Consider the following 22,383-nt stretch of genomic DNA (forward strand, 5'->3'; position numbering starts at 1 on the left):
TCATCAAAATTTATAATTAACTGGATATAAACCAAAGTAAGTAAATTTTAATGGATTATTATGATTGATATATATTTCTATTATAGTATATGATTAAACAAAAACATAAAAAAAAACTTTATGACCTTATAATGATGAAAGATTTAATTAATAACTTAATTAACAATAATTAATGTTATTTATTACAAATCCTAACTTTATTATCAGCCTTTTACCAATATTCAACCACTGATATAATATTATTTATCCCAGTTTACAATATCTTTGCTCCTTATTGAAAAATAACCCTAATTAGAATTACATAGAAATCCTATGGTGTGTTCCGTACGTCACGCATTTGTCCCGTACGTCACAAAGCTTAATTAGCTGATATAATTAAACATGAAATTATTTCAGTAAATTCAATTTAATTGTATTTAATTGTATAGTAATATAAATTAGAACTCTCCAAAGTGTGAAGAAAATTGTTCAACTTTTTCTTAATTAGAATCTCAAAAAACATATGCTAAATTGTGACATACGGGACACTGCCTGTTGGACACCAGATAATTAACATAAACTTAGCACAACAAGTCCCAACAGAAATATTTTCAAATATATAATTTGTATTATCTGCAGATCAAAAAAGATGATGTCCCGTACGTCACTCTAATTAATGAGTTCTTGGAATCGTGACCTTGGCATTCATTAACTTTCCGTTTTCAGAAGAAAAAAAATATAGGGCTAAAAACTTCAGAGTATAAGCTTTAAAATGACATACAATATGTTAGATTTAGGAAAGATTTAATTTTGGCTTCAGAGGGGACAATAGCTTGGACCTGCCCTGAATTACCATCATAACTTTGAAAGTTTATGGATCTGATTCATGAAACTTGGACATAATAGTAATCAAGTATCACTGAACATCCTGTGCAAGTTTCAGGTCACCTGATCAAGGTCAAAGGTCATTTAGGGTCAATGAACTTTGGCCACGTTGGGGGTATTTGTTGAATTACCATCATACATGTATCTCTGTAAGTGTATTGGTCTAGTTCATTAAACGTGGAAATAAGAGTAACAAAGTATCACTGAACATCTTGTGCGAGTTATAGTAATTTTTAAAAATCAGCATTGTTGCTATATTGAATCGCGTTATGCAGGTGAGACCGCCAGAGGCATTCCACTTGTTGTGTACATGTTAATTATCAGTATGATATTGACAAAATATGTTAAAACCAATGATGATATTTTATTTCTTCACCTTTTAAAGCTCTTCCAAATATACCAGTTATCTGATCTGATATTTCTCTCTGTTTAATTTTAGGTCTACGCTCCAGATTTTGACTTGATCTCTACAATACCCCTAACTACCATGTCTACTGCAGCAACTCTGTTAGATCAGCTTAGCTCATCCCCCGCCAAACACAGACAATCAAGAATTTAAGCTCGTCTCAATAGTACAGATCAGAACAAGGTGAGCAAAAGAGATGGAAAAATAGTATTAAAGGGGAAGTTTACCCAGAAAAAGGGTTTATTCTATTAAGAATAACAGAAATTATAAAAACTATTGCTGAAGGTTTGAGGAAAATCCATAGAAGGATTAAAGCATTACTAGAATTTTAATTATTTGATTTGTGACGTCATTTGCGAGCAGATATCCTGCATATCATGTCATTTTCTCAGAAAATTGAAAATGGTTTATATATTTTGTCCCCTTCCACAGGGTTCTTTATTTTCAAAGAGCATGATTACACTGTATTGAACATTTACAATTTTTTCAGACAAACATTAAATAAACATGGTACATGTATATACATAATTCCTAATACATAGACACATATTCAAAGTGACTTATTTATACAATCAATAAATTGTTACAGTCAAAGCAAAATTGGCAAGAAAAATAAGAGATCTGATACATATATCTAAGAAATAAACATTGGTAATAATAAAGTTTGTTAATGTGACAGATTGCCAGCTTGTTCGGAAAAGTTTTTCAAACGATACCATTTCTTTCTGAACTTATTTGCTCTGAAATATTTTTTCCATTTCATAATAACGTTTTAAGGCTGACACAATGGGTGATTTCAAGTTCGGTGTTGGTGTTGGTGTTGAGAGCGTGAAAAGGCTGCTGAACCGAGCCCCAACACCGAGCTGAGTTCAGAGGAGCGATACCGATCACGTTATCGATATCCTATGACGTCACGCCTCTGCGCTGCGCTGCTGAACATCTCAACTTTACGCGAGAAATTCTCGACGACGAAAGTGAAATCGGGAAGAAATTGCAGTAAAATCTTAACGTACAGAATGCACAGGTTAAAATCACTGCAATAATCAGAAAGTATAAATATTATTTTTCATTAAAATGTGTAAAACTCTAATGATTTGCGCTCATCTTAACTGTAATAGATAATTTTACGGGGGTGTTTCATTGTGTTCGCCTCCTGTTCGTGAACTACTGTTCATCAACACCAACACCAAACTTGAAATCACGATATCCCCAGGGATGTTGGTGAATAGGGAAATTGCACGTAGATCGTCAACACCAGCTGTAATGCTCGGTTCAGCAGACAACATTCAACACCAGAGCTCAACACAAACTACCGGAAATACGTCATATTTTCCGAGGTCAATCCCAACACCAGCGTGATTTCAAGTACGGTGTTGTAGCTGGTGTTGGTGTTGTCCCAACACCAACACCAGATTCCAACACCGTACTTGAAATCACCCAATTGTGGTACATGTAAATGAAGGTAACCCTTTTCTCAATTTCGCTAAATATATCTCTTTTTGTCTCGCCCACCAGAGGTGAAGGCGAGACTTAGGGATCCAAATGTCGTCCGTCTGTCGTCCGTCCGTCACAAACCTAATGACACATAAATCCACATTCGTAAGTCGCTTTTCAACCAAACTTGGATGATAGATGGACTTGGGGGACCTGCATGTTATGCTGCAGTCGGAGGTCACATGGTAAGGTCAAAGGTCATTTTCAGGTCAACGTTAAAGTTTACATGCAAGTCTCTCTTATGACACCTAACTCCGCAACCGTAAGTCACTTTTCAACCAAACTTGGATGGTAGATGGACTTGAGGGACCTTCATGTTATGTTGCAGTCGGAGGTTGCATGGTAAGGTCAAAGGTCATTTTCAGGTCAACGTTAAAGTTTACATGCAAGACTCTTACGACACCTAACTCCGCAACCATTAGTCACTTTTCAACCAAACTTGGAGTGTAGGTGGACTTGAAGGACCTGCATGTTATGCTGCAGTCGGAGGTCACATGGTTAGGTCAAAGGTCATTTTCAGGTCAATGTTAAAGTTTACATGCAAGACTCTCTTATGACACCTAACTCCGCAACCGTAAGTCACTTTTCAACAAAACTTGGATGGTAGATTTACTTTGGCGACCTGCATGTTAGGCTGCAGTCGGAGGTCACATGGTATGGTCAAAGATCATTTCAGGTCAACATTAGAATTTACGTGCAAGGCTCTTATGACAAGTGTTATTTTATCCCGGTCATTTCACAAAGTTTCAATACAATTCTGTTGCGTGCCCTCGCAAATCACGATATTTCTGGTTATTTTCATAAGTGGGTGAGACACAAAATCGCTTTTGCCTTGTCTTAAGATCATCATGACACAGTTAAAAGCATTATTTGTACCACAAAATCCAAACAATTTGTTTTCATTGGTTAATATGATCACCTCTTGACTCTTGAGTATTTTGAAATATCCATGATTCTATTCTCGACCATACTACATTAGGATGAGTACAAAGGCAAAATATTTGCGTAATAGTTTCATCATTTTCAATATAAATAGTACATTTCATATTTGCTACTAGATACCAAATTTCAACAGAGAATCATTCATATACAATATTTTGTTTAAAATTTTAATTTGAAAGAGCCTTACATTCTTCAACTTTAAAGTTAAGAAAAGAGCGATATATATTCAAGCAACCTCCGTGTGTTTTCACAACAAGGTGGAAAGCTTCAGGAATGATTGGTTCAATAGATGTAGTAATTATATGTGAATCCGTGGGAAAACCAGACCTAATTGCATCACAAAGACCGTAATACTGTATAAAATTGGTTTTATACCATAAGCACATTGAAGTTCAAAGTATGGAAAGAAGGTACCAACTGTTCTAAGAAGGTCATTAACAAAGTGTATTCCTTGTAAATCCGAAGACCTGAAATAGATTGATTTGTTATTTATTTTTATTTGAGGGTTATTCCAGAGAGGCTGACAGGCTATGTCACCAATTAACAATTCAAGCAAGTAAAACTTCTTCTCAAAATGGATTGTAATTCGTGTGTCTGCACATGCTCTGTAATAATGTGAGCCCATGTACAAGTGAAGGTTGAGTGTTTGGATAAGAAAACATTGAACATATGAAAAGTAAAACTGTTTTGAGAATCATTTAAAAATCATCTTATCCATGAAATCTTCAGAGATTTAGCATGTATGAAAATATCTATCATTTTAACCCTGCCTTTATCTTACAGTTGACACATTTGCCTTCTACTTATTTTATCAGGTTTGTTTCCCCATATAAATGCATAAAATGAACAATTTATGTCTTTCATAGTTTCATTATTGCTTGACTTGGTTTATATTATACCTTCAGTATTATCAATATACAAATCATTTCACAAAATTCACACCCATTCCTAAGAAATAACAAATAAAAATAGTCGATCACAAACCATTAAAAAATTAAAATGTATGGATTTATAATACCATACCATATGGGACAGCTGCTCATACATATGTGATGTCACAAATCTACAATTTAAAATTCTAGTAACTTAATCTTTTATTGATTTTCCTTAACCCTATCTAGGCCGGGGGGGGGGCCTCCGAGGCCCCCCCTCAATGAGTCGAGCAATATTTTCGCCGCGCAAATTTTTTTGACCGCGCTGCTCGCTGACTTTTTACTTTCAAGTCTTGCACAACTTTTGAGACAAATTTTGCGTCACCCGGGTACGCGGTTCCAAATTTACTTCACGTTATGTAAGTGCATGTCAGACCAAAAATTGCTCAAAAACGTGATTTCGTGTACAAAGTCAATGTACATGTAAATTGTGTTTTCAACCAAAAATCATAAATGTATGATTATTTTTAGTTTTGCTGGTCTAAATGTATGTATTTTATGCTGTTTATGATCTTAGAAGAGTCACACTTATTCGGAATCAGCAGGAATCGAGCAGAACCAGCCGGAATGAAGAACTTTCAAAATTCGTGCCACATTCGGGAGGGAATTTGAAATTTTCACTACTTTTGCAAAAATGTCGTTCGAATACTTAGAACGTCCTTCGATCCCGCCTCGAATGATTCTTGCACATTCCGGGTGTGTTGACTGTCGAATGCAGCTCAAATACAGTCGGAACACAGGAAGAATATTAAGAATGCTGTTAGAATGCAGCAAGAATATTTAGAATACACTTCGAATACCGTACGAGTGCGGTTTGATTGCTTCCCGTATATGTACTGCCCGAAGTCTGGTTGGAAGGTACCTCGATTGAATTCAGAACGCTGCCGGAAAGGTCGCCGAGTTCGGTTCAAACTTTCACGAATTCAAATAGAATGCACCTCAAATACTTAAAATGTACTTCGAATGTACTTAGAATGCAACACGAATGTCCCAAACTTATCAAGAATGCCGCCGGAATGGTCCCAGATATGCTATAAAATGCTTCCGAATCTAGCATTTTCATCAGTCTAGCCCATAACCACCACAGAGTATGGACCTCCTGGACCCAATTACTTTGCTCCAGATTGCTGTCCTCCAGCAAGAACTGCTTGAGAGAGATGTGGAGGACGCCAGGAGAAGAAAAAGGAGGAGAAGACCCAGAAGATATGCTGACCGGGTGACTTCTACTGCCAAATGACGTTACAACAGCAGCTGGCCGCGTTTTATGCGATTCGGTTTTCTCTAGAATGCGATCAGAATGCCTCGAATGCTCTTAGAATGTCGTAAGAATATTTAGAATGCAGTCAGAATGCACTTCGAATGTCGTTCGATATTTCTCCACTTCGAATGCACTTCGAAAGTTTTGAACATGAGCAAAACATTCGGGCCGGTCACAAGAATGGACCCGAATGTCTGGAATGCACTCAGAATGCAGTCAGAATTTTTAGAATGCGCTTCGAATATCCAGGAATGTACCAAGAATTTTCATTCCGGCTCATTCCGCCTCTAGTGTGACGGGGGTTTTAAATAGGGGAGACAAATGCCTAATAAAGCGTCTCCACAAGATGTCCAAGCTCGGTCCAACAGCAAATAGCTTGTTGTTGCTGCACATTCACTGACCGATCTTGACCGACACTGACTCTGACTAACTCGTGGTCATCAGGGTCGGATATTTGGGGGGGATATTACGTGCGCACCATGCGTAATGTTCGCAAGTATGCGCAGAGGTGAGCAGGGGGCTATATTATACAAATATACCGGGTTTGAGAAAGTAGAGTAAAAATATTTTTGTCCGAAGTTGGTTCGGCAATTACTATTTTTCCCGAAGAACGCGAGCCCCGAGGGAAAATAGTAACATTGCTGGACCAACCGAGGATGAAATATTTCCACTACACTTTTGAAAGAAACTCCCGGTATATTTGTTTTATATCCCTTCCATAATTAAAGTTTGAACAAAAATATTGGTAATCTAGTCCTAATTGGCCCATCTCCATGATCTGGACAAAATCTAGATCAGCTTAGCTTTAATTTAAGAAAAATTGGCTTATCACTCTATGCTAGCCGGTTCCTGAATAAACTGCGCGCGGCTACCGTCGGCTCCCAAGCATCACTCAGGGTGGTTTGGTGTTGCGCGGCGGCTGTACTAGTGAGATCGACCGGTTGTGAAGGTTGTGAACTAACCCTGTTGAACTAAAATCAAGCAGCCTGAATCATTGGATGATCGAATGATGATACAGATTCATTATAAACAAGCAAGATGTGATTTCACATTGACAGTTTATTTATTGGAGAGTTTGTGATTCTGCGTCTGCGATTTCTGTGAGTCTGCGCTCAGCGGTCCGCTGATAAAGCGTCTGCGGCGTTGCATCACTAGACTTGCCCTGTGGAGGCAATCCATCGTGCACTGTGCCCGTGTGATTGTGCGGTTTTCAGTCGGATGCAAAAACTATTCTACTCTGACATCACAAACTTTTTTGATCTTCGATGAAATTCATTTTTCTGGTGAAATTATGATTAGTCACGTGAAGGGCTCTCGACCAATCAAATAGCAACAAATTTTCAGTAAGGGATATAATAGTACATACTAGTAGTCTGTATCGCCGGTTATATGAGCATTCAGGCGACATTGTTTAATTATTGTTTATGCTACAATAGCATATAACATGCTATCTATTCTCTAAAAATTATGTCCTGATTGGCAAAGAAATTGTCAGGCCACCATTAATATATTAACCTCAGAGGCAGGCTAGTAAAATTATATCATTGATACAAATTCATACTTTATCACATCTAAAATCTATTAAGCAGAATGGAAATGCAATAATTTAACAGTCCATTTGAGCCATTTTGTAATTAATTCATGTATTAATTTTGTTCAATTCAGCCTGATGATGCCCACTCATATGTGGAGCCCCTGCTACCAGGACCAATCTCACCGACACATGGCCCCGATGACTAGACTGCGGCAGCTCTGGACATCAGATCAGGGGCCTGTTTCATAAAGAGTTTCAAGTAACATCGCCATTATGGCAACTACCATGATGACAACACTCAACAGCCAGATATGTTAATGATTTCCATGGAAGTTACAATAATGGCAATGTTAAGATAGTTGTAAGTCTTTAAGAAACGGACCCCGGATCATCAGCTCAGCTCACCTGCAAAGCTCGGACGTGTAGCAACCAGACCGATCGGGACAAGTCAAGGTAAGCAAAAACTTTAAATGTAAAAATATCACATCTGTTGTCTATGCTACATTGGAGCTACATAATATTATACTTGGACACCAATCAATGTAGGAATTGAGTTGAACTCTTGTTTTAACCTATTTAATTAATTATACATGGCTTTGTCCCAGCTCTGTGGCTATGTCTTCTTGTCTTACATATCCAGCTATAAAGGAAAGGCTGCTTGCGATGGAATTATCAACTAATGTTATGTATAAAGGCATAAGGAGCATTACGTGCTTAGACCTAATACGGTTCCACCAAAGCATCTCAAGAAAGAATTCTACAGTGCGTATCAATAAAAAGTTTACACTTTGAAAAAGTCCTGGGCATTGAAAAATATTCATTCATGTACAACATGGAGATATTTTTTTCACATATTTTCTTGGGTTTGGGTCTCATATATCAGATGAACATACAGATTTTGACAGAATAGTACGCTTCAGTGAACACTGTCTATTTTTGTAAAGCTCGCCGAAAGCGGTTTGCGCAGAAAAGGTCATTTTGACGTTGTGCAAAAGGAAAAAAGGCGAAAACAATCGGACCGTGTGGTACATTTCTCATACATTTCCTTTGTATTTTTAGCGAATTGAAATAATGCAGATATTATCTAAATATTTTTAGAACTTTGCCACCCAAATTAACATTTTAATCCTAGACCACAACCTTTACTCCTTTTTTTGTGTGCCAGCTGGATCTCAGGCAACAACTGAATGTAAACAAAAGTTTATTTCAGACATCTCCAGCATTCTTTCACTAAGTTTTTAGACTAGGACCACATTTTGTTAGGGCTGTTATTGATAACATCTTTATCGCTAGTCCTATCGATATCGATTACCTTTCTCTCATTGTCGATAATACCCACTATTTTTATATAGACACACAGTGATTTTCTGCGATTTCACGAAAATGGCTATTTGAAAGTGGCTTTTCAAACGGAAAAAAATGTAAAACATTTTTCCTCAAACTGCACAGAACAGCAACAGAAATTACTCCAAAATCTCAACAAAATACGAATACAAAATACTAGCCACAAAACACGATCTCGCCCCCACTTTGCTATAATTATAGCGAAGTGGGGGTGAGATTGTGACAATCCAAACATCGTGACTGCACTTGACTCTATTCAATCGAATAGAGCGGAAGCTCAATTTGAGCAAAGTACCAACTAACCTAAAAGGCAGCTAGCACACAGCCGTGTGTTGGTGCCTTCTACGTTCGAAGATGTACAGCACGATATCAAAATGGCGGATAGGCAAAAGATGTTGACTGCTCAGAACGATGTCCAAAAAGCCCCAAAATGCCCCAAAATATTGATATAACTTCATCCAACCCTAAAATAAGGCTATAAATGTGAAAGGATGTTTTTATGCTAAATATGTTTGTTAAGTTGTCATTTACATCTGATGAATGCAGATTTAAAAGCGTTCTCAGTAAAGTGGCAGATATAAATTTTGACCAACGCGAGTATGTGACATCGCTATACATGTAATGCATACAAAAGTGCGTATTGATTATGGTCTTTTGTCGATAGTTATCGATATCAGTAAGATATTTTTAGCATGATATTGACAAAGAATTTTCTGAACGATAACAGCCCTACATTTTCAAATTTTCTGTTTCTCCACACTTTTCCCAAGCTTGACAATGATTAAAAACCTAAAATCAATCCTTAGCCATTTTATGTACATCTCCGTGTAAAGCAGATGTCATCACAACGGCCCTGGTGTGTGTGTGTGTGGGGGGGGGGGGGGTGTGCAATGATGCTCTATGAAGTGTTTTGGGCAAGGAAACAAACTTAAAAGGCAAAATATATTTTCAAATCTTCCTAGCTAAAGTTTGTGTTCTTCATGACTAATTTCTACTTTTATTGATATAAACTATTTCCAAGCCCTGCGCAAATCATTTATCACAAACTTTTCTAAAGTATAGTACTCATTCACGCAGAAAGATTTTTTGACAGTTATATCGTCATTTGCTTATAAAAGAGATCTGTACTAATAGTTAAATGTTGAAAAAGCTTCAGGATATTACACATGTTTACTTTTACAGCATTTTTTTAAGTGTAAACTTATACGCACTGTATAGGCTGTAACTGAGTATTGTGATGAACAACACACTTTTGATTATTAGCGTTATCAACTCAAAACCATTTTTGTCCACTCGAAATTAAAATATTCTCGTATTAAGATATAATACATTTTTAGGTGTACTCAAAGTCTAGCAATCATGATGCTAATATCATGGCACTCACTTCATTTAAAGCATAATTTTATCTTATTCACAAGGTGCAAACATTCATGATACATGTATATGCATGAACTGCCACCACTGACAAAAGGAAGCAACTCTGTGGAATGTGTTTCTTTGTAAATGAGAAAAATGTGTCATTAAAAGAGAGCTACACTTGCTCTTTAAATGTACAGATATATATTTCAGAAATTGGGCCATGTACGTGTATATGACTTCAGATCATTGACAATTTTGCAGAACATTCTTGAAATATTCTAATCAAGAAAAAGAAAATTTTGAAGAAAAAAAAAAGAGTTGCTTCCTTTTTGTCAGGAGACGGTATATGTAGTATACAGCTTCTATAATTTAATATGGATCTATGAATATTCATTTACATAATTTTGTGTCTTTTGTCTTCTTGATATTTTTGGCTAAATATTTCAATAATAGTATCTCAAATCTGGTTAGTCGGGGAAGATGGTATTGATTTCTGGATATACTATATTATATACTGTAGTTTTTTATTACCTGCCAATCGAATTTTGAAGGAATCGGCATATGGTCGGGCTGTCCATCACACATCTTGCGGGTCAAACTACTTCCTCAGTTTTTATCCAATTTCCATGAAATTTGTAACACAGTTCGGACTTGGTTAAAAGATGCACAAGACATATTTTTTGCATTTGTGGGAAATCTTGTTGCCATGGTGATTATGCCAAAAATTAGGTAAAAATCTTGCAGTGTGAACTACTTCATCAGTTTTCAACCAATTCTCATGATATTTGGTTCATAAGATGGGCAAGACATTTTTCTCCTCCATGTGTTGGAAACTGCATTTCCATGGTAACAGCATATTACAGCAATGTGTAAACATGTGGATTGAACTATGTCATCAATTTATGACCTATGCCCATGATATTTGGCACGCACATACATGTAGGTCTTGAGCTTAAGATGTGCAAGACACTTTTTTTGCATTTGTCAGAAAATGTGTTGCCATTTAACTATGTAAAAAAAAAATCAGAAATACTTATTGTGGATCACACTACTTCCCCAGTTTTTAGCCAGTGCTCATGAAAGTTGGCAAAAATATTCATCTTGGGGTAAAGACACGCAATTTTTAATTTTCTAAATTTGTTCTAAGTTTGATCTCCCATTGGTGCTACATGCTGGAATAGAAGACGTTTTTGGTTGAGGTAACTTCTAGTTTGCCTTGCTTGTGGGAATTTTTTTATACATGTAGTATGAATGTCATCTTTTGTGTGATTCTTTCTTCAATGTTATCAACTCGTTAACTTCTATATTTCATGCAAAGAATGATAATAATATTCTTGTTACTATCTGTCAGGGATCAGAAGTGGTGGTGTAACAGCGAGGATGTTGCAGAGAATGGCTTCAGGATGTTTGTGAAGAAATATGAGTATCGGACAATGGTAAGTAATTAATTCCACCTATCCTCCATTTGCGGACAGTGAATCATTTCAAGCCCCATTTCATCATCTCTTATTCTCTTACACTGTTTCTTCCAAGTTGCTGGGATGTTGCCAGAAAGAATTTCATTGAAACATTGGAGTAAAAGTAACTGTTAATGTTTATGTTTTTCCTATAAGAATTCACTTTACCCCCCCCCCCCCCCATGGCTTTGTCTTGAACCCTTATATCTACTGGATGTACCTATCATAATGGAATACTAAAAAAAAGTGGACAGAGTGAAAAGAAAATGCCAAAAATAATATTTCTAAACACTAACAAATCCCTGTTTTTATTGTATCTTAATGAAAGTTTGTTGTCCTTTTGACCTTTCCATTACTAATAGGTGATATTCCATGTCCAGTGTTGGCAAAGGTGTTGGTATTGGCGTTGGAATTTGGATTGCTTCCCCTAGCTCCAAAATCTATCTGAGTTTGTAAAAGTGATCCAGATCACATTATTGACATCTCAAAAACTAGTGAGTGACTTTTCAGGACCATCTTCATTTTATGTTTGGTGTTATACTCGTGTAAAAATTGACCTAACACCAACAGGTCAACACTTAACTTGAAATCACCCAATGTCATAACAGGAGGCCAAGGGTATATGATGCTGTACACTTTTTCACTATAACAAGACAAACAATGTGACGAATCACACAACCGGGGCCATTTTCAAAATTTGACCCCAATTGACTCAATTTTGCCTCCTCAAATGGTCAAGATGACCATTAGAATTTTCACACCAAGTTGAAAGTTGTTCCTTATGATGTCCCTGAACACATGATTTTAAGTGAAAAATCAAACTTGGCAAATTTGTCGAAGTAAATGACCAACGCTGCCTGACTATTATCATTTTGATAATTCTTGCTACCCAGCAAACACGAGATCCTACCTGCATTTTGAGTATGATTTCATAATCACTTTGAGATGATTCCATTTTTCAAATTCATCACCGAGTACACAATTTTTATCTTAAATTTATTTTCTATTTATGTTTCTATCTGCAGCAAGCAGGGACTGGGATTTCTTTCCATGAGAGCATAACCGTAACAGGTTCATATGGCAGAAGGGGTTCAACAGGGAGCACTGAATATGGAGCTAGATTAAAAATAAGTCTTTGTTAAGGTGGAGGATAAACTCAACAAACTCTGGTCAGATGTCAAGATAATTCCTAGAAATAAGACACCAGAACCAGTGGTAAGTTGTGCAGCATTAATAATAGTTGTTATTAGGGCATTTTAGCGGTGCATTAAAGGGATGCTCCGGGCTGAAAATATTCATATCTAAATAAATATAGTAAAATTCACAGAGCAAAATGCTGAAAATTTCATCAAAATCGGATAACAAAGTTATTGAATTTTAAAGTTTATCAATATTTTGTGAAAACGGTTATGCACATTGTCATGAATATTCATTAGGTGGGTTAATGATGTCACATCCCCACTTTCCTTTTTCTTATGTCATTACGTGAAATCAAAATTGTTTCTTTTTTCATGAATGTGTAAATGATGTGTCTCCATTATTATGAAATAAGTTGCAGCAAGAAATAACTAATGCACTTAATCAGTTGTCAATCCAATTGTTTTAGTTCTTGGTAGAGAAATTTTGAATAACCCTAATTTCATATAATAAAATACAAAAGAACAAGTGGGGATATGATATCATCAGCCCACCTAATGAATGTTCATGAAGACATGCCTAGAACTGTTTCACCTAGTTTCACCGGAATAATGCAAATCTTTAAAATTCAATAACTTTGTTAGTTGTTCTCTGATTTTGATGAAATTTTCAGCATTTTTCTCTGTGTAATTCACTCTTTTTATTTTGATATGAATATCTTCAGCCTGGAGCATCCCTTTAAAAATGCGCCGAGTGCTTTTGCATGTTCTTGCGAACGTATACTGAGATGCCTGCATTGTCACGAACATTACAAATTTATAAATGTGCATTATTTGTCTTATAAAATTGGCCGACAGTAAAAATTTGTTGTGGAAAGGTTTTTCAAGTTTCTCAAAATTTTTGAGGATTGAATGGATGAGGAGATCACATCTGCTTTCTATTATGACATCATAGGCTCATTGAGTATGCATGCCTAAGTAAGCGAATCACAATCCTTGCCATAGCCCTTTGAAAGAAGGGGTTCCCAGCCCATCAGGGAAAATTATTTTACGTTTTTCCATTCAGGGAAGAATCAGGGAAGTTGATCAAAAATACCTCAAATCAGGGAAAATGCCTCAAAATGAGGCTATTGGCTATACATGTACTGTACATCCTTGAACCCATTTTTGTAGTGTACCGTATTGAATCGCAAGATTTATACCTTATTGTATGGATCCCGGTATAGGATAATTTTGCTGCTCTGTGGAATACACTCTGAAAATGCAGAGGCGAGTCATGGAGACCAAGAAAATTTTGGAATAATGAAATGTACAATTTTCTAGATTACATCATTGGTGACACGCTGGTCGATTAGTAGTTGTGATCGGCAGCGATGTGCATCCAAGATCTTGGAGGGGACCTAAAGATCCCCCTATCTTTCCAGTGTAGAAAATACCTTGGTATCACTAGGATTACTGCAATATGATGTAATGGATAATGAGGGCTGAGGATCACTTGTCAACTGCCACAGTAATACTGCTGACAGTGCCCACCTTCCAGGGGCCAGTAACATAAAGCTTAGCAGTCATCGAAGAACACTTTTATACAATTGATTGCATTGTTGACTATAATGTACAATTAGTCATGAAAATCAAGCGTATGTTTAATTGCCAACCTTTGTGTTACGGGACCAAGAAGGCTGATCTACCCATCATCGGACTGCTGCCTCCTTCCTGTTGGGTTGCTGAAGAATCTCTCTCTTGTTTTTCACTACTAGTACTGTTTCAATGTACATGTAAATAATCATCATTGCACAGGTATTTATGTTTGGGTTTATGACAAGCTGCTAGAAGGATTATTTCTACAAGTTCAGTGCAAGGTCCGTGTACAAGGCTTGAATCGGCAATATTGTATTGGAATATTAAGAACTTTATATGATCATATCTCTTTGCAACATTAGTTCTCTAATTTGTACAATCATGTGTCAGTTACACAAGTTCAATTCTGATGGCAGGATGTCTAAGAAGCATTCTTGCTGTTATTTTTAGTGAATATATCTTGCGTAAGCATTTGATACAGGTGATCACTTGGCATATTGCCATTGATCATTTCACTTTTACTCTTGATGTTATGTCATTTTAGCTTTAGCCATCATAACAAGGGAGAGAATGCAGGCTAGAAGAGGGACGAAGGAATGCTGACCTCTTTGTCATTTTGCCAAACATAAAGGACCTATCAGCTTTTCAACAGAGACTAAGGAGAACATAAGGCTGTTTTACCATCCATTGAACGTAAGTCAAGAGCCTGCATCTTAGACCCTCATCTTAATAAACCAAGCCCTGCCCAAAAGGGGATGAAGTGGAGTACAAAACCACAGTTTGGACCCCTGTCTAAAAGACCTAACCTTGAATCCATACAGCTGTTCTGGGTCTGGGAATGGCAGTCAGTTGCAGCTATCATTCCTCCAATAAGAGTCCAAAATTACATGCACAAATGCAAGTAGTTTACAGGCATGATTGATTGGGTACCTCCATTCGACTAGCCTACAACTTTTATTTATGAGGGTACAAAAACAATTTTATTAGAGCATACTTTGACCAAGTATCAAAGCTTTTAGATCTTTAAAATGGAAATTGACGATTTAGTTTACTGTAAAAAAGAGAATGAAGTCCATAATGACCAGAACCATATTTAGTAAAGACATAACATGAAGACGCGCATATGAAATAAGACTAGTCATTGTGTAATGTAGAGCTCTTTTGACAGACTGCACCCCGATAGTGTCTGAACAGAACGTCTATCACAGCTATGACGGGGTGGAGTTGTGATCCTACCCTCCTTCGACACTTGTCGTAGCAGGCCAAAATTTGGCAAAATCCATACCGACTTCTTCCATTTCCTCACTAGGAGTGTCTAGTAGGAAAGGGTGATTTTTTTTGTCCTTTGTCAGGGTAGGTCAGTTAGAAAAGTGTCTGTTAAGATGGGGTTTTGTTTGATCTGGTGACAATTGGCGCTTTGTGCTATACTGCCATTAGACTTAATTACCATGCATGAATCACAACTCTTTGGGCAACAAATCTATAAAAAATGTGTATATATATTCACCATAAAATTAATTTTAGGTTTTTATTTTTATGTTATGATAAAGTCATGGTCCCATTTGTGGATTTTGGGAGGAAAATATGTCTTTCCTGAAAAGTAACCATTTCAAACTTATTTCCATTTTACTTGAAGCGTAATGTCTGTAACGATTCAGATATATAAATTTTTGTAGCACTTTGCGTTTTGGTCCAATTCTGCTGTTTGATTCAAATGCAATGCTAAAATATGATATCACACAAGATATCCAGTGATATTTTTTACATCTATTATTTATTGCCTTTAACTCAGAAATCATGACACATTTGTAGCACACAGACAAATATTTACAAATTTCTTTGTGTACAGTGAAGAAGGGGAAGGGTTAATTATATGTGGACATAACCAGATAGCATCACTGCTCCCCACTCCCACCATGCGATTACAGAAACCATATCTACTTCCAAACCGATGTGGAAGCAGAAAGAATGGCATGTCTGAACAAAGTTTTCTGACACACATCAAGGCTGCATGTTAAAAAGACTGTAAATATAACAATTACAAAAAAAAGAAAGGAAAAGCATATACTGGTAGTTCGTTTGTTCAAATGCACACTTTTCCATATTCCATGTATGTGGGTCACAGTGTGATTATATTTTTTTATGATATTTAAATTATACATGTATTTTGTTCTTTCAACTGCAGTCATGTCAAACATGGAATCACCAGCTATCTGGTGTCAACCATCTTCCAAGCGAAAATCAGAAAGAGAGAGGGTCTACCAGAGACATGGACATGCCACCAATCTTCAAGTCTTCATCTACCAGGGATGTCTGATGTAACTGGTCTTTGCCTGAAGTACGATCAACATAAGAGCGGATTTGGCACCAACCTCTTCCATATACAACCTCCATCTTTTGTTACTAATTTTCCTCATATTTCATGATGGAGAAAGTTAACAGGGATTGCTCTTGACACCAGTCATTATCTACACTCTATGTCTGGTGTTAGCCTTAGCCCTATTTTAACTGGGCCTGTTCAGATCAATTTTTTACTGGTATACAATGTAGATGATGTTATGTGTTCGGCTATGTGGAATATTACTCCAATGACTGTCTAGAATATGCTCAAGCCTTAATGGGGGGGGGGGGGGGTTACACCTGACTTTATTATGACTTTTGTGTAGCTCCACGGAGCAGGTCCAAGCTATTGTTTCTTTGCTGATAGTTGTAGTAGTTGAAATAATTAACAACTTTATCTTGGTGAAGTTTGTATTTGTGAAAATTGTGCTGACTTTTCTGCAAAAGTGGATCCAAAGGTTTTCCAGAGTTTTTCCCTTATGAGTTTTATCTCTGGTTTTTTACCCTGGATCTACTTGTCGTAGAACTAGTCAGGGGGGGGGGGGGTTAAGGGGATGGGGTGGGGTGTTTTAGGGTAAATAATTCAAAAATGCAAATGGACTTGCAACGACATCTCCCAACTATTAAGTCTTGCTCATCTTTTAAGAATGAATTTTGTATGCCTGGATATGTGGGTCCAAATTTTTTTTTTACATTTTGTATTAAGGCATGCAAGATGCAAAATTGGTCAAAAGCATGATTTTTGTATGTACAAATGTACAACTCCATTGCAAATCCTGTTTCTTGCCAAAATTTATCAATGTAAATCAATTTTATGCGGAAAAAAACCTCAAAACAAGTCGAAAAACAAAGGTCAAGGTCACAGAGATACACAAATGTACATATATACATATACATATATACCGTATACATATATCAAATATCTCATTCTCGAGATAATTGAAAAACTGTATTTGAGATGGACTGCGAATTCAGATGATAATTTACCTTTATTGGCAAGGCAGTTATCTTACTAGATTTTGGGGTCTGGAGGTCTAAGTTCATAGAGGTCACGTTATACCTTAAAGTATCTTTTTCTCGCGATAAACCTTTTTAAGGATTCAACTTTAAACTTTACTCGAGTACATGTATGGAAGTGACAATGATCTGAATAGATATTAGGGTCATGAGGTTCAAAGGTCACATGGTTCATTATAAACAGTAATATCTTGTTTTTGCAATAACTATAATTGTTGGGGTCTTGGGAACAAAGTACAGATATCATTTTATACATTGTTCTTGCTGTCCAGCGAACTGTTTGAGAGAAAGTTGCCAATCAAAGACTCATGTATGTATCTATGATAGGATGATCTTTATCAGATTTTAGGGTCATAAGGTCAGGGGTCAAAGGTTACAGATGTTCTTAATTCAAGATATTAAAAGTTATACATATTCTACATCTGGCAATAGCAGAGACATAAATTTTGACTGTCTGCAGTCGAGAATCCCTTCTGTTTCTGTCAAATTTTGCATAGTCCCACTAATATACATTAACAATGTATGGTTCCAGTCATGTGTTCCAGTTCAGGGTTTTTCCCCCTTATTTCAGATCATTTTAAATTAATGCAAACCAAGTCTGGGAAGTGGTTTACAAATATTTAAAACTGACTACAAGTCATGCTTACTCAAGTGATCATTAATACGCAAATGATAATTTGCACTGCAGTCTCATTAATACATGTATGTAATACAGCATATCCTCTGATTCTGATCCAATCAATATGATGATCTGTTATTTTCCACATACAAGTGAAAATTCAAGAGCAATTGTTGTTCACATTTAAATCTTTGTGATACACCTCTTTGATTTGTCTCTTACGTCACATGTTCTAGGGACAGTGATATTCTGTTTACCGGTTATTCAAAACCCTAAATCTGTTGTGGTTCTTTTTTTCATGGTAAATTTCATTGAATTAACTTTTGAAAAATGGAATTAATGTATTTGCTGTGTACATTTCTAAAACAAAATGGAATTTCCATTTTAGATCAAGTATTAAACAGAGTTACAGGTTTCCAGAAACAGAAAATGCAATTTTTCAAAAACCAAAAATCACTGTCCCTAATGTCATGTCAGATAGCTTGGACCTGCCCTCACATATGTAATGTACGATTGTTTATACTATATACTTGCTTTGTATTCGCAATCTCATTTTTCTCTCTTGAAAATAAAATGTAAGACCGGCAGCGAAGGAGATTCGTTCAAGTGGGAGGACCAGAGCAGTTGACCTCATTGATTGATGGTGGTAGGCCCTGAACCTCACAAACATGGTTTCCGGTCTGGTTTGAGCTGTGATCTTCCTGCCAAAATTACACAATATGTGACATCACTACCAAGAGTTAAGTTTTTCAGTGTACAGAGAGGGGCACTAGACACCATTGTGCATGGTATACAACCTCTGTAAGGTAAGTGCTTTATTTCTGATTTCTATGATATTTTGTGTAGCCTAGAGTATGTGGGACAATGCAATCGGTTTTCCAGCAATTAGTACTGAGGGCACTAATAGGTTTGGGAAAATTAGGCATCAATTTTACCCATTTGGGGCTTTTTATCCACTTTTTGCCACTATTGCATTTTTTAAATTCATAACATTTTGTTAAATCTTTGGAATGATATCCTTTTCATGAAAATCTATCAAAACTTTCACATTTCCAAAGGAAATTTTGAAAATTTGTAGGGATTTCAAAAAACTCTTCTACAATACAATACTTGCATTATCTGTTGATCCATTGATAGTCGTCTTTCTTTATATACCTTTCTGTACTATCTGCTATAGCTGCTGCTCTAAATTCATCTTTGTTTCACACTGTTGCAACATTTTATCTGCCATGACTGATATGATAATGTGCTATTAAGACAAAAAAAATAATTTAACAGGAAATTTGAATATATTTACAGACTTTGATCTCATTTAAAATAATTAATTGCAGAGCCATGATAGAGCAGTGAGAATATTTTGCAATAAATATATTCCCTATTTCTGTACATATTAGTTTTTTTGACAGACTAAAAAGTGTTTGGTCCTCTTCCCTTTTCACCATGAACCTAAATGTTTGGGAAAATGCCGAGTGTGTATCCATCATGTAAACACATAATGCGAGAGATTTAGCCAGACCTGTGTTGGATGACAATGATATTGTGATGAAGGTGGCTTCTCAATATCGGTTAGTCTGCCAAAAACGAAAGAAAAAACGCCTTTTATCCTCAACTCTGGATAAAAAGTTTAACCCATATTTATGAGGATTGTGTGCTTCAATGTTTTATTCCACAATGTGTAAAGACAAAAATATTCCTTCAAATGCTGCAATACAAGTTAGCATGGAATCTAGTTGTAGAAGTGCAATGTCAAAGTTGATTTCCATCTTTTCAGCTAGTGCTATTTGCTTGTCCACTGTGGTGTCTCTAGTTGACTCCTATTGATGTTTTGTATTGGACCTTTTGCATGTTTGTTAAATTGTTTGACGGAGCAGTTTAGCCTAGATGGTTTTGGGGCTTGGTGGCAGTGATCAAGGTCGATCAAGAACCGGTTTGCACTCCAAAGGAGAGAAGAGATGAACTGTTGATGTATGTTTGAAGAGAGTGCTGCTTACTTCTGGAGTAATGTTTCAATTGCATGTGACATTTTTGCATTTGTTGTTTGAAAATCTGGCAATGTTGTGATAATCCTCAAGTAATCTCTGACGAAGAGGGATGGTGTTCTTTTCAACCTAGATGTTGGTATCCAGTGGTCTTCACTACATCATGCAAGTTGTTAGACATTATAAATGGTGATATCTTATGATGGTGCCTTACAGGTGGTCGGATTGATAATAATCATAGTATCATTTGGTAGACATTACAGCACTCTGATCTGCATGTCTCTTGCTATCTAAGCTTATTACCATCTGGAATTCATCCACGTTTCAGTCTGTGGGTGGGGCAGTGATCCCCCAAGATTGTCAACCTTCTCAATTCTCCATTTTCCATTCTTTCCATGTTTATTCAGTCAATGCATTGCCTGGTAATTTTTCCTCTGTACATTTAAGGCTATTTCCTGTGTCAATGAGAATTGCATTTAGGGTTGCTGTATTTGGGAAGGCATTTGATGGGGCTTGGCCTATCTGATTTGGTTGATCAGGTTGTCTTTCAAATTCACATTTATCTCTCTCCTGTGTTTTGAAAACTTTATTTGGTCCAAAGCAGGGTTCCTATTTGGACATACCTGAAAAATTGGTTCAAGTCAGGCTTTACCTACTGTGGTCATAGAGGATTGTGGCATGGCCTACGGGAAGGAGCCAGGGTAGGATGACCTTTCGAGACACGAGAATTCTGACTATGGTGATCAATGCAAGATGCTCCTAATTCATTGAAGAGCCTCATCAGCATCCACACTCGGTGCCATCGCTCTCAAGGGGTCAGAGTTAATGATTCTTCAAGACTTTACCATGGTATGGTATTCAGTTAAAGAGTTTTGTTGTACCTTGAAGAGCCTCAGCAGGATTTTCACATGGATCTGTTATTGTGGCAGGGACGAAGGGGCACTTCTAGCCAATACGTATGTTTGAAGATAAGGGGTGTATAGATTAGAGGACTTCTTCTAGAGATTGTTTCAACGGTTTCCAACATCCAGTCTGGAATGACTTTAGGAGTTTCTATTTGTTGCCGTCTGTGAAATTTGACATTGCACTACACTTCTAGGGAACATGCATTGTATTGTGGTAATTGGTGGCGCATTGTGGGATATTAAGTGCACTGCACTTCCTCTGGACGAGCCTATCTTGAGGGTTCGACCTGTTAGATCTAGATTCGCATATATCTTGTCATTCTGAATGCAATAGCTTTTTCTCTCAAAATTGTGTGGAAAGAAGTGATGGATGCATACGCAAAACAAAAAATTTGGTTCCTTTATGATGGTGAATAAAATGAACCCCCCCTCAAAAAAAAAAAAAAAAAAAACATATTTCTTTGTATTAACCAAAAATGCAGTGTTCATTGAAGTTCGCTGAAACACAAATGTACATGTACAAAAAAGGGTGCATTTATTTGCAAATATTTCCCATCTGCTCAGGCAACTGCTCATTTAAAAAGAACCCCCCCCCCCACCCCCAAAAAAGGAAGAAAAACAACAACAAAAAAGGAGAAAGAAAAAATGATGTGAAAAATACAACGATAATTAAATGATCCATTATATTATTTATTAAAATGAAAAATATGTCAATTGTAATACTGTATTATTAGATTATTTAGGACATTTTAATATCAGTCATGCTTTTAAATGTTGAAATGGTGTGAAATGAATGAAGATTGGCAGATTTGGGGAGCATTTCATATGGGGATTTGTCGGTGATTATCACTGACTTATTTGCTATTGACCAATCAGATGCAGTGATTTAAAATAGCTCATAACATCTGTTGGTGAAAATCACTGACAAATCTTCATGAAATGCCCCCCCCCCCCCCCTCGAGATGGATAGTACAGGGAGGTACAAGGATCGAGACCACAATAGTGGATTAACTGGTAAATCTGTAGAAGGGAGAGGGGAAAGGGGAGATAAAAGGAAATAAGAGGGTTTTGTTGTAGGGTGAACAAAGAGAAAACAAAGGAGATAAATAGACTGGAGGGGAGGGGGCTGGAAAATCAATGCATTGTCTCGCATACACTTGGCTGCACAAAGCATCATTGAACTTGAAAATAAAGCACCTGCATTACAGAAGCAGTACGT

At 36.7% G+C, this 22,383-nt stretch overlaps 1 long non-coding RNA gene across 2 annotated transcripts; it reads left to right on the forward strand.

The window, feature by feature from the left end:
* The first annotated feature begins 1,303 nt into the window (after positions 1-1,303).
* On the forward strand, positions 1,304-21,766 carry LOC129259269 (uncharacterized). Of its 2 annotated transcripts, XR_010293299.1 has the most exons (7): positions 1,304-1,453; positions 7,562-7,883; positions 11,485-11,569; positions 11,953-12,084; positions 12,616-12,805; positions 14,849-14,997; positions 16,490-21,765. It is a non-coding gene; the product is annotated as an uncharacterized LOC129259269 (long non-coding RNA). The 2 variants fall into 2 exon arrangements; XR_010293300.1 differs by lacking the exon at positions 11,953-12,084 and having other exon boundaries at positions 16,490-21,766.
* Positions 21,767-22,383: the final 617 nt, after the last annotated feature.

Source organism: Lytechinus pictus, chromosome 1 (assembly GCF_037042905.1).
Source record: "Lytechinus pictus isolate F3 Inbred chromosome 1, Lp3.0, whole genome shotgun sequence".
Taxonomy (NCBI): Eukaryota; Metazoa; Echinodermata; class Echinoidea; order Temnopleuroida; family Toxopneustidae; genus Lytechinus; species Lytechinus pictus.